The sequence below is a fragment of the Physeter macrocephalus genome, chromosome 11 (genome assembly GCF_002837175.3).
Source record: "Physeter macrocephalus isolate SW-GA chromosome 11, ASM283717v5, whole genome shotgun sequence".
Classification (NCBI taxonomy): Eukaryota; Metazoa; Chordata; class Mammalia; order Artiodactyla; family Physeteridae; genus Physeter; species Physeter macrocephalus.
In genome coordinates this window covers 21,861,956-21,874,760 of record NC_041224.1, presented here as the reverse complement: position 1 = coordinate 21,874,760, position 12,805 = coordinate 21,861,956, and the positions used below count along the sequence as shown (strand labels likewise).

Sequence of the window (12,805 nt, the reverse complement as noted above, 5' to 3'; positions counted from 1 at the left end):
AACAGTTTTCTTAGCAGAAACCTTGCAGGACATGAGTGTGATAATATATTCAAAGAGATGAAAGAAAACAAAAAACCTGCCAACCAAGAACACTATACATGAAAAAATTGTCCTTCAGAAATGAGGACAGATGAAGACATTCCCAGACAAATAAAAGGTGAAGGAGTTTATCACCATTAGATCTGCCTTATAAGAAATGCTAAGGGGAATTTTTCAGGCTGAAAGGAAAGGACACTAAGTTACAACGGGAAAATATATAAAGTATAAAACTCCCTGGTAAAGATAACTATATAGTCAAATTCAGAATACTCTAATACTGTAATGGTGGTATATATAACAATTTTAACTCAGGTATAAATGTAAAAAACAAAAGTATTACATGTAACTATAGCTGCAATAATTTGTTAATGGATACACAGTATCAAGAGAGTTAAGTGTGATGTCAATAGCATAAAAGAGGGAGAGAAGTAAAAGTGTAGCATTTTTGTATGCAATTGAAGTTGTCATTATCAGTTTAAAATAGACTTATGACTTTAAGATGTTTGTGAGCCTCATGGTAACTACAAAGAAAAAAACCTCAGTAGATACACAACAGATAGAGAAATCAAAGCATATCACTTCAAAAAATCAATAAATCATGAAGACAGCAAGAAAGAAAAAAAGGAACTAGAAAACAGTTAACAAAATGGCTATAACTCCTAACCTATCAATAATTACTTTAAATTCGAATGGATTAAATTCTCCAATCAAAAGACAAGAGTGCCTGAATGGATTTTAAAAAGCAGGATCCAACAGTATGCTGAGTACTTAAAGCTCAATTTAGCTTTAAGGACACACATTGGCTGAAAGTGAATATATGGAAAAAGATATTCCATGTGAATAGTAATCAAAGACAGTAGAGGTCCTATACTTTTATCAGACACACTAAACTTTCAGTCAAAGTCTGTCACAAGAGACAAAGAAGATCACCATTATGAAGGAGTCCATTTGTCAAGAGGATATAAAAATTATAACATATATACCAAACACTGGAGCACTTAAATATATAAAGCAAATATTCTGACAGATCTGAAGCGAGGTAGAGACAGCAGTATAATAATAGTAGTAAGGGATTTCAATACTTTACTTTCAACAATGGATAGATCATCCAGATGGAAAAATCAACAAGGAAACAGCAGACTTGAATAACACTGCAGACAAGTGGATCTAAAAGACTTATACAGACCAATCTATCCAACAGTTACAGAACACACATTCTAAGAGTACACAGAACATTTTCCAGCATAGATCATATGCTAGACTGCAAAACAAGTGTTAACAATTTAAGAAGATTGAAATCATATCAGGTATCTTTTCTGATAACAGTGGTATGAACCTAGATACCAAAAATAAAAAATTGCAGAAGTCACAAATGTGTGGAAATTAAACAACAAGATCCTGAACAACTAATGGGTCAAAGAAGAAATCAAAGGGATATCAAAAAAATAACGAGACAAAATTGGAAACACAGCATACCAAAACTTATGCAATGCAGCAAAAGCATAAACTAAGGAAAGTTTATAGCAGTAAATGCCTACATTAAGAAAAAAGAAGTATCTTAAATATCTTAAATAAACAACCTAATTTTACATGTCAAAGAACAAAGTAAGCCCAAAGTTAGCAGAAAGGAGATTCAAAAGATCAGAGCAACAAGAAATGAAACAGAACAAGAATACAAATGAGAATAGAAAAGATCAGTGAAACTAAGAGTTGGTTTTTGAAAAGATAAGCAAAGTTGACAAACCTTTAGGTCGACTAACCAAGAAAGAGAGAAGACTCAACATACTCAAGTAATTAAAATTAGAAATAAGATGAGACATTACAACTGATACCACAGAAATAAAAAGGAATCATAGGAGACTACTGTCAGCAATCATATGTTAACAAATTGGAACCTGAAGAAATGGGTAAATTCCTAGAAACAAACTACTAAGACTAAGAATATGAACAGACCAATAATAAATAAGGGTATAGAAACAGTAATGAAAAGAGAAAACAAAGCTGGAGGCATCACACGTCTTGATTTCAAACTATATTGCAAAGCTATAGTAATCAAAACAGTATCTTACTGGCATTAAAAACTGACTCATAGACCAATGGAAATAAATAGAGAGTTCAGAGATAAACCCATATATATATATGTCAATTAATCTTTCACAAAGATGTCAAGAACACACAATGGGGAAAATGATAGTCTCCTTAATAAATGGTGTAGGAAAATATGGATAGCTGTCTGTGAAGGAATGAAATTGGACCCTTGTCTTACACCACAAAAAAATAATTAACTCAAAATGTACTAAAGACTTACATGTAAGACCTGAAACCATAAAATTCCTAAGTGAAAACACTGAGAAAATTCTTCTTGACATTGGTCTTGGCGATGCTTTTTTGGATATAACACAGAAACCAAAGTAAACAAAAGCAAAAATAAACAAGTGGGAATACGTCAAAGTAAAAAGTTTCTGCAACAGCAGAGAAAACATTATGGAAAACAACAGAATGAAAAGGCAGTATATGGAATGGGAGAAAATATTTACAAGCCATATATCTAATAAAGGGTTAATATCCAAAATATATAAGAAACTCACACACCTCAACAGCAAGATGTAAAAACGGGCAAAGGATATTATTTAGACATCATCCAAAGGAGACATACAAATATCCAACAGGTATTTGATTAGATGCTCAACATCACTAATCATCAGTGAAATGTAAATCAAAACAACAATGAGATATCATAACTGTCAGGATGGCTATTATCAATAACACAAGCACTTTTTGTGCTGACAGGGATGTGGAGAAAAGGGAAACCTTGTACACTTTTGATGGGAATGTAAATTGATATAGCCTTTATGGAAATCAGTGTAGGGGTTCCTCAGAAAAGTTAAAAATAGAACTACCATATGATCTAGAATCCCATTTTTGAGTTTATATACATATAAAGGAATTGGAATCAGGATCTCAAAGAGTTACCTGCACTCGTCCAATGTTCACTGCAGCATTGTTCACTACAGCCGAAATATGGAAAGAATCTAAGTGTCTGTTGACAGATGAATGGATAAAGAAAATGTGTGTGTGTGTGTGTGCGTGTGTGTTTGTGTGTGTATGTGTATGTATATAACTTGAGCTCATACTATCTGAGAGTAGAATGGTTATTGCCTGGGGCTGGAAGGTGGGGAAAATGGAGAGATGTTGACCAAAGGGTAAAAACTTTCAGTTATAAGATGAATAAAATCTGGAAATCTAATGTACAGCATGTTGACTATAGTTAATAAGACTGTATTATATACTTGAAATTTGCTGAGACTAGAGCTTGTGTTCATATAACACACATACAAAGTGGTTAGTATGTGAGGTTATGGATATGTTAATAGCTTGTTTGTGGTAATAATTTCACAATGCATACATATATCAAATCATCACATTGTATACCTTATACATATATTGTACAATTTTTATTTGTCACTTATACCTCAATAATGCTGGAAAAAAATTAAAGACATTCTTGACTTAAAATGTCCATCTAGCAGACACCTAATCAGTGGAAAAAATTTAGACTTATTTCCTTTAATACTGGCAACAAACCAAAGATAATCTCTCTGCTCACTAGTGTTCCATAAAATGTAGAGCCTGTCAGACAATATGAGAGAAAATGTTTGCAAGAGACATGACATACTCACTTCTATATAGGCAAACTATTAGAACCAGTAAGAAAGTTCAAAAAGATTGTCAGATAAAAACTCTGCTAGTAAAATTCAATACATTTTAATACCAGCAATAACTCACTGGAAAAATATAAAATAAGGTAGCAACAAAAATTAAGCATTAAGACTTTAACCTAACAAGGGTTAGGTTATGTATGTCTACCAAGGAATACATAAGACCTTAATAGAGAAATTGTTAAAGTTGCTTTAAAAATACTAAAAGAAGAAAAAAATGGATGGAAATATACCTCATATTCAAGGTGCAATGACTAATATGGTAAAGCTGCCACTTCTCTCCAGATTAACCTAAGAATTTAATGCAATTCCCATACAGATTTTATGTAGAAGAATAAAGGTCTATGAATAGCTAGAGCAATTTTTTAAAATGGAGCTATGTAGGTGTCTTATCCTACCAGATAAATGGTACAATACAAATCGATTTAAAAAATAGTGTGATAGTAGTGTAAGAACAAATAGACTAGTGTAAGAAGCAAATCAGAGACCCGAAGAACATCCCATCTCTGTGGGAACTTGGCATACAATAGATGTGGCTTCATAAATCAATCAGGAAAAGAATGGTTCTTTTGGTAGATGGAATTGGAAAAAAATGACTCATGCTATGGAGAAAAATAATATTGGATCCCTGTAGTATATTACATACCAAAATGATTTCTCATGGATTAAAGATCTAAACATGAAAGACAAAAGTATAAAATTAATAGAAATCAATGTAAAAGATATCTTTGTAATAACTTTTCTAAGTCCCCTAAATCCAAATCACAATAAAACAATGTATTTCACTGTATTAAAAATAAAGATTTCTGATCAACTAGACAATAGAGACATAGTTAATGGCATAGGTGGCAGAAAATATTGGCAACATTTAAAACCAATAAGCAATAAATATCTAGACTATGTAAGGAACCCCCGCACATCAACACAAATAGATAATAAATCAAACCCTTCCTTAGAACAAAATACCTAAATTGCTAAAAATGTATATGGATAAAAAATATATATGAAAAGAAACGGTTGCTTAAAGATGATGATCATGATTAGAAAAATACAATTTGGAATAATGAAATACCACTTTATGCTCACCTGATTAAGACAAATTAGAAAGACTGGTAACATCAAGTGTTAGTGAGTGGTTGACTGACAGGAACCTTCAGGCACTGCCACTGAAAGTGCAAACTAGTACTGCCACTTTGGAACAGCTGAGTAGAACTTCAGGAAAACAAATTTTACTCTGGCCCCTGCAATCTCACTCTTGCGGGTGTTCACCCTGCAAACATGAAAAAGGCATGTGGTTACAAATAATTGGATCCCATCACCAGGGAACTGGATGACTAGAGCATTAGAGTGTGATGCATCAGTGAGAAGCAATGGCTCAGATATACTTGCAACTACACAATAGTGCTTAAAACGTATGGCTGTTGAAAAGAAAAAAGAGATCTACAGTAGCACACTATGCAAATTTAAAATACTTTCATAAATTATATATATTTTTCAAACATCAAATTTATCTAAGGACACAAATACATTAGAGCAAATGCCTGTAGCTGAGTAGTAGAGGAGTGGGAAAAGGATAGGGATGAATGTGACCATGTGAAAATAAGAGAGGGACCTTGAATCAACTAGTGATGATAATATGCCACAGAATTAGTAGTATGATTACCTCTATCTCCCTTCAGTTAAAAAAAAAAAAAAAAGCAAAGTTAGAAGTGTTACACATTCACAGTCCATTTAAGGAAAAGTCACGCAGTATTGAATTGTATCTTTCTATTTGAATACAGAAAAATAATGACCATTCAAGCTTACTGTTTTATGTAAAATTTTAATATTAAAATCAACAAAATGTAGGTAGAAAATTCAGTGATATCTCTGAGTTTACATTAGTTTATTGATGCTATTATTTAAAAATTTTTAAATATAATTTTCAAGAAAATAATTGCTGAAGTTAAGTGACCCAGATATGAAATTTTGTTATACTCTTACCTTTAGGTGACTTTGCTCTCTGTATCCTTTGGAAAACAAATTTATAAACTCTTCTAAAAGCTTTAAAGTCTTTGCTCCTCGGGCTTCCCTGGTGGCGCAGTGGTTGAGAGTCCGCATGCAGGGGACACGGGTTCGTGCCCTGGTCCGGGAAGATCCCACATGCCGCGGAGCGGCTGGACCCGTGAGCCATGGCCGCTGAGCCTATGCGTCCAGAGCCTGTGCTCCGCAACGGGAGAGGCCACAATAGTGAGAGGCCCGCGTACCGCAAAAAAAAAAAAAAAAAAAAAAAAAAGCAGTAAAGTCTTTGCTCCTCTAGAATATTTTCAAAGCTTATTCTTGTTAGATTTTCTTCATTTTTCTCTAAACAAATTAAATAGCAAATTACCTTGAAAAATTATAATTAGAAAACAATGTAAACATTTTTTATTGGGTAAAATATTCATAACATAAAATCTGTCATTTTACCTATTTTTAAGTGTACAGTTCAGTGGCATTGAGTACATTCACAATGATGTGCAACCATCACTATCATTCATCTCCAGAACTTTTTTTTAATCTTTCCAATCAGAAACTTTGTCCATTAAATAATAACTCCCCATTCACCCTTTCCCTAGCCCCTGGCAACCATTCTAACTTTTGTCTCTATGAATTTGAGTACTCGATATCTCATATATGTGGAATCATGCAGTATTTGCCCATTTGAGACTGGCTTATTTCACTTACATAAGTCTTCAAGGTTCATCCATGTTGCAGCATGTGTCAGAATTTCCTTTTTTCAGGCTGAATAATATTACATTGTATGTACATGTATCATTTTCTTTATGCATTCATCCATTGTTGGAGACTAGGACTGCTTCTATCTTTTGGCTATTGTGAAATAATGCTGCTATAAACAGGAGTATACAAATATCTGTTTCAGTCTCTGCCTTCAATTCTTTTGGGTATATGTTTCATTATTTTCAGGAACTGCCATACATTTTCTACAGTAAACGTACTGTTTTACCTACTTGCTATTTTCTGTGATTTAAAAAAATTAGCCATTCTAATGGCTAATTAGAATGACATCTAATTAGGTGGCTAATTAGGTGACATCTCATTGTGGTTTTGTTTTGCATTTTCTTTTTTTTTTCATTTTTAAATATCAGTTTTATTTTTTCCTCATTGATGGAGAACATAGCTTACTGTAACATCAAGTCTTAGGGGAAAAAAAGAAAATCAGAAAGCAAAACCAACCCCAAACAAACGTAACACACAACTATGACATAATTTGGCAACAGTCTAGGCTTAGAAATTTAAGAAGCTTGGAAGAGGAATAAAATATTCACCTTTTGTTGGTTCCGTCCTTGGACTTAAAAGATTATTTGGTATGAAAACTTTTTGTTTGTAAGTTGATGGTTGTATTATTTAAGGGTACAGGGAGACTCAAAAGAGGAGCCTAGCTCATTGAGAGAGAGGCATTACTGATAAAGGGAGAAGAGCTTGTGTACACTTGGCAAGACTAAGGGGTTTTTGTCTGATATCTGTCTGTGTATGATGGCTAATGACACATGCTTATTACCTTCACTCATAAAGGTAGAAGCAGTGCTATTAGGGTCTTATCTACTCTGTACAACTCATACATTGTGGACATTAGCAGAATGACAAAGGAACTCTCGGTTGATGAAGCCTCCTACTGAGCCATGACTGCACCAGATCTGCACCTGCACCCATGCCCAAAAAATCTTCCAGAAAGTTCGCTGGTGCTTAAAAGGCCCTAAGGGAAGAGAACCTTTCCTCGCTGTTTCCCTCCTCTTTAAGGAAGTGAGCTCCTGCAAAACACAAGGGGGCGGGTAACAAGTAAAGAACAGATCTATGTTTTTATCCTGTTCTTTTATGGTATTGTTTCTAGAAGACTTGGTAAACTGTTTTTCCTATGTTTTTTTAGAGAAATGAGCATACTACAGATATGCACCTATTAAAAATTAAAATGTTTACGAGTGTTTTTTTGGCATGAGAGCTTTTAAAAGATTACAAAATATATACTTAAATGCTTGACTCCAGAAGTTTTAAGACAGAAGGGTTTAATAAAAAAATAAATAAGTATACTATATTAATGATCTGAGTGTGAACAATAGCAAGGACTAGAAATTACCAAGAGAAACAAGAGGAACTAGATACTTTTGTGGGGGAAAAAGAATCTGAATGTACGTGGAACATTAAGACAAAGGAATTATTTTAATCAAGATGGTTAATTTCAAATCTTTCATTCTGAGCTGTGTGGGCCCAATTTATAATTGTCTAGTTTCACAGTATATATATTTGCCAGTTTGTGGCCTGTGTAAGTTTGGCTTTGGGCATCTGAGGAAACGAAGGAAGAAACTCCTTTCTGCCTTCCTCATTACTTCATCCTCCGCTAGCCTTCTCCTTTGTATATGACTACATCTACCAACATCTATCATTAAAATCTATGCCAAAGATATGATTAATTCCACCCATAACTGATGAATGTTTTCTGGTTGTATTTCTCAAGGCAAATATCCCTAATAATACCACATATTACAAGCCGTATAAATACATAGATGGAGAAACAAAAACAGACACAGACCATGCAAACAATAAAGAGTTTGTGCAGAACTAGAAACAAAATAGAAGTTCACCTCGGTCAGACGTATGGGGTTAATTTCTCTTGCTGAGGCTCAGGCTTCCCCTTGATGGGTCTTTCATTGTTCACCTAAGTTCCAGTGGAGGGGTATCTTTCTTCTTTGTTAACCAAACATGCCCAGGTAGAGCTGCTTCTCTTTCCGATGGTAGCTGCTGAGTTCCGACTGCGTTAGCTGCAGGTACCGCCGGACACTGGCGTCTTTTGGTTGCCTACTGACAGTGGCCAGGAGGTAATGCCGAGCCTGGTCATAGTCCTTTAGGTGGAAAAAGGCCACTCCTGCCCGATACAAGGCCTTGGCATTATCAGGCTGTCACTCCAGGACTTTCTGACTGTATTCTTTCACCCGTTCGTAGTTTACTGGCTCCATCTGAAGAAGACAGGTTTAAAATTTATTTATGGGGACTTCCCTGGTGGTCCAGTGGTTGGGACTTTGCGTGTCCACTGCAGGGGGTGCGGGTTCAATCCCTGGTTGGGGAACTGGGATGTTGCATGCAGCTAGGTTGTTGTAGAAGTCTGTCTGGGTGGTGCGCAGTATGTTTTCTTGTTCAGGTGTGAGGGCCGAGCCCTGGGGTCCCAGATTAGGTATCAGGAAGGGCAGACTTGGATCCAGACCCCACAGCTGCAGCAGAGCCCGATGGTACCCACTCACAGCATCTTGGTACTTCCCTTCCTGGTAACATTGGTTTCCTTTCTCCTTGTACAGCTGGGCCTCCTGCAGGCGCTTCTCCATAACTTTGTCACCCAGTGCTCTTGAGGAATTGGGAAGTGAAAGCAACCGAAGCTCTGGGGATAGAAGCGAAATAACCTATTTTGGTAGCTGACTTAAAAAGCAGGAAATTCTCCTTCTCCAGGAGGCCTCTCAGGGAATGAGGTTTCCTTGATTCTACTACAGCCCCTTCCTTTCTTCTCTGCAGTTATTTTTCAATCTCTAGAAGTGCAGAGGATTGATCAGGGAGAGGACGTGGGAAGAGTAAAGCCAGAGATTAATTGATTTCCTAAAGCAGCGATTCTGGGGTGAGGAGACTGCACGAAAAAGCGAAGGCCGTACTATAAAATTGTGGCCGGCGTGCAAACGCCGGAGGAATTTGCTTCCTGCTTTCCTTCGGACACACCTCCCTGACCTGGAAGTGGAAGGGAGTAGGCGGGGACAACTGCTGAAAGAGGTCTAGAGGGCTTGCCTCCATCCCAGCTCTTTGTTCACACTTATTCAACCAGCGTTTGTTGACCTCCAGGCCGGGAGTTGGGGAACCGAGGTGAATGCGGTCCATGCACCCCAAACACAGGCCAAGGGTGACGCGGCTGCAGCGCCGCTCATGCAAGCCTCGCATGCCCTGTGGCCAGCCCCTTGCCCCCAGCAAGTGCCTGAACCCGAAGTCTCCCCACTGGGCTTCGATTTACTGGCAGGGAGTATGGAGAGGGCAGGGTCAGGCCTCACGACAGCTTGGTGTCTAAAGGGTGGCCTGCATTTTCTTAATAATTAGTGATGTTGAGCATCTTTTCACATACTTGTTTATTTCCTTTGGAGAAGTGTCTATTCAAGTCATTTGCCCATTTTTTAAAATAAATTTATTTTTGATTTATTTATTTTTGGCTGCATTGGGTCTTCGTTGCTGCACGTGGGCTTTCTCTAGTTGCGGTGAGCAGGGGCTTCTCTTTGTTGCAGCGCGTGGGCTTCTCATTGTGGTGGCTTCTCTTGTTGCGGAGCATGGGCTCTAGATGCATGGGCTTTCAGTAGTCGCAGCATGTGGGCTCAGTAGTTGTGGCTCACGGGCTCTAGGGTATATGGGCTTCAGCAGTTGTAGTCCATGGGCTCAGTAGTTGTGGTTCACAGGCTCCAGGGCACATGGGCTTCAATAGTTGTAGCACACGGGCTTAGTTGCCCCGCGGCATGTGGGATCTTCCCGGACCAGGGATCGAACCCATGTCCCCTGCATTGGCAGGCAGATTCTTAACCACTGTGCCACCAGGGAAGTCCCCATTTGCCCATTTTTAAATCAGGCTTTTGTTTTTGTTACTGAGTTGTAGGAGATATTTCTATATTCTGGATCTTAATGCCATATCAGATATATGATTTGCAAATATTTTCTCCCATCCTGTGGATTGCCTTTTCATTGTTGATAGTATCCTTTGACGTAGAAAAGTTTTAAATTTTGTTGAAGTCCAGTTTATCTATTTTTTCTTTTGTTGTCTGTGCTTTTTGCATCATTTTCAAGAAATTGTCAAATCTAATGTCATGAAGCTTTCCCCATTTTAAGAGTTTTGTAGTTTTAGCCCTCATGTTTATGTCTTTGATCTACTTAGAATTTTAAAATATGTGTTAAGGTAAGGATCCAACTTTTCTTTGTATGTAGATATCCAGTTTTCCCAGCACCACTTGTTGAAGAGACTGTTTTCCCCACTGAATGGTCTTGGCACCCCTGTCAAAATTCATTCGACCATATATGCAAGGGTTTATCTATGGGCTCGCTATTGTATTTGATAGGCCTATATGCCTGTCTGCATGCCAGTACCACACTGTTTTCTTTATGTAGTTTTGTGGAAAATTTTGATATCAGAAACTGTAAAACCTCCAAATTTTTTCTCCTTTTTCAAGATTGTCTTGGCTATTTGGGTTCCCTTGTGGGTCCATATAAATTTTAGTATGGATTTTTCCATTTCTGCAAAAATGTAACTCAAATTTTGATAAGGATTGTATTGAATCTGGAGACCACTTGGGATAATACTGACATCCTAACAGTATTATCTTCCAGTCCACGAACATGGGAAGTCTTTTCATTTATTTGTGTCTTTAGTTTCTTTCAGCAATGCTTTGTAGTTTCAGTGTACAAATCTTTTGCCTTCTTGGCTAAGTTTATTGCTAAGTATTTTATTCTTTTTGATACCATCATTAACAAAATTATTTTCTTCCTTTTCAGATTGGCCATCGTTACTGTAGAAACACAACTGATTTTTGTGTGTTGATTTTGCATCCTTCAACTCTGCTAAATTTATTAGTTTTAACAGTTATTCTGCCTGTGGAATCTTTAGGGTTTTCTACACATAAGGTGATCATGTTGTCTAAAAATATAATTTAACTTTTTCCTTTCCAGTTTGGATTCCTTTTATTAATTTTTCTTTCCTAATTAATCTGGCCAGGACTTCCAGTACTATATTAAATAGAAATGGCAAGAGTCAGAATATTATCTTGTTCCTGATCTTAGAGGAAAAGCTTTCAGTCTTTCATCATTGAATATGTTAACTGTGGACTTTTCATATATGGCTTTATCATGTTGAGTTAGTTTCCTTCTATTCCTAGTTTTTAGGGTGTTTTTAATCATGAAAAGGTATTGAATTATGTCAAATACTTTTTCTGCATCAATTGAGATGATCATGTGTTTTTTTTCTTTCATTCTGTTAATGTGGTACACTTCATTCAATAATTTTAATATGTTGAACCACACTTGCATTCCATTAATAAATACCACTTGGTCATGGTTTGTAAACCTTTAACTGTTGAATTCAGTTTTCTAGCATTTTTTTGAGTATTTTTACATTAATATATACAAGTGATACTGGTCTATATTTTTCTTCCCTTGTGATGTCTTTGTCTTTGGAATCAGAGTAATGCAGACTCTTAGAATGAGTGAGGACGTGTTCACTCTTTCAATTTTTTAAGAGTTTGAATTAAGATTGATGTTAATTTTTCTTTAAATATTTGGTACAATTACCCATGACACCACCTGTTCTGGGGCTTTTCTTTGTTGGGAGGTTTTTGATTACTGCTTCAGTTTCCTTGGTATTATAACTATGTTCAGATTGCCTATTTATTTACAATCACTGTTACTAGGCTTTTTCTTTCTTTTTTATTTTTAAAATTTTTTTATTTTTTTTAAAAATTGAAGTACAATTGACTTACAATATTGTATTAGTTTCAAATTTCAATATAGTGATTTGAAGTTTTTATACACTACAAATGATCACCACAATAATCTAGTTACCATCTGTCACCATATAAAATTATTATATTATTGGCTATATTGCCTATGTGATACATTACATCCCTGTGACTTATTTATGACTGGAAGTTTGTATGTATGTCTTAATCTCCCTCACCTATTTAACTCAACCCCCTCCCCCCCTCCCCTATGTCAACCACCAGTTTTTTCTCTGTATCTATGAGTCTGGTTCTGTTTTGTTATGTTTGTTCATTTATTTTGTTTCTTAGATTTCACATATAAATGAAATGGTGTATAGTATTTGTCTTTCTCTTTCTGACATTTCGCTTAGCATAATACCCTCTAGGTCCATTCCTGTTGTTGCAAATGGCAAGATTGCTTTTGATTTTATGGCTGAGTAATATTCAATTATGTGTGTGCATACACACACACATACACAAACACACATATACACATCTTTATCCATTCACAAGTGAGACTCTTGTAGG

General features: G+C 36.1%; 1 pseudogene; it reads right to left on the bottom strand.

Annotated features, from left to right (window-relative positions):
- Positions 1 to 12,130, bottom strand: part of LOC102984414 (tetratricopeptide repeat protein 9C-like) — a 31,264-nt pseudogene extending 19,134 nt beyond the window's left edge.
- Between the last annotated feature and the right edge of the window lie 675 nt (positions 12,131 to 12,805).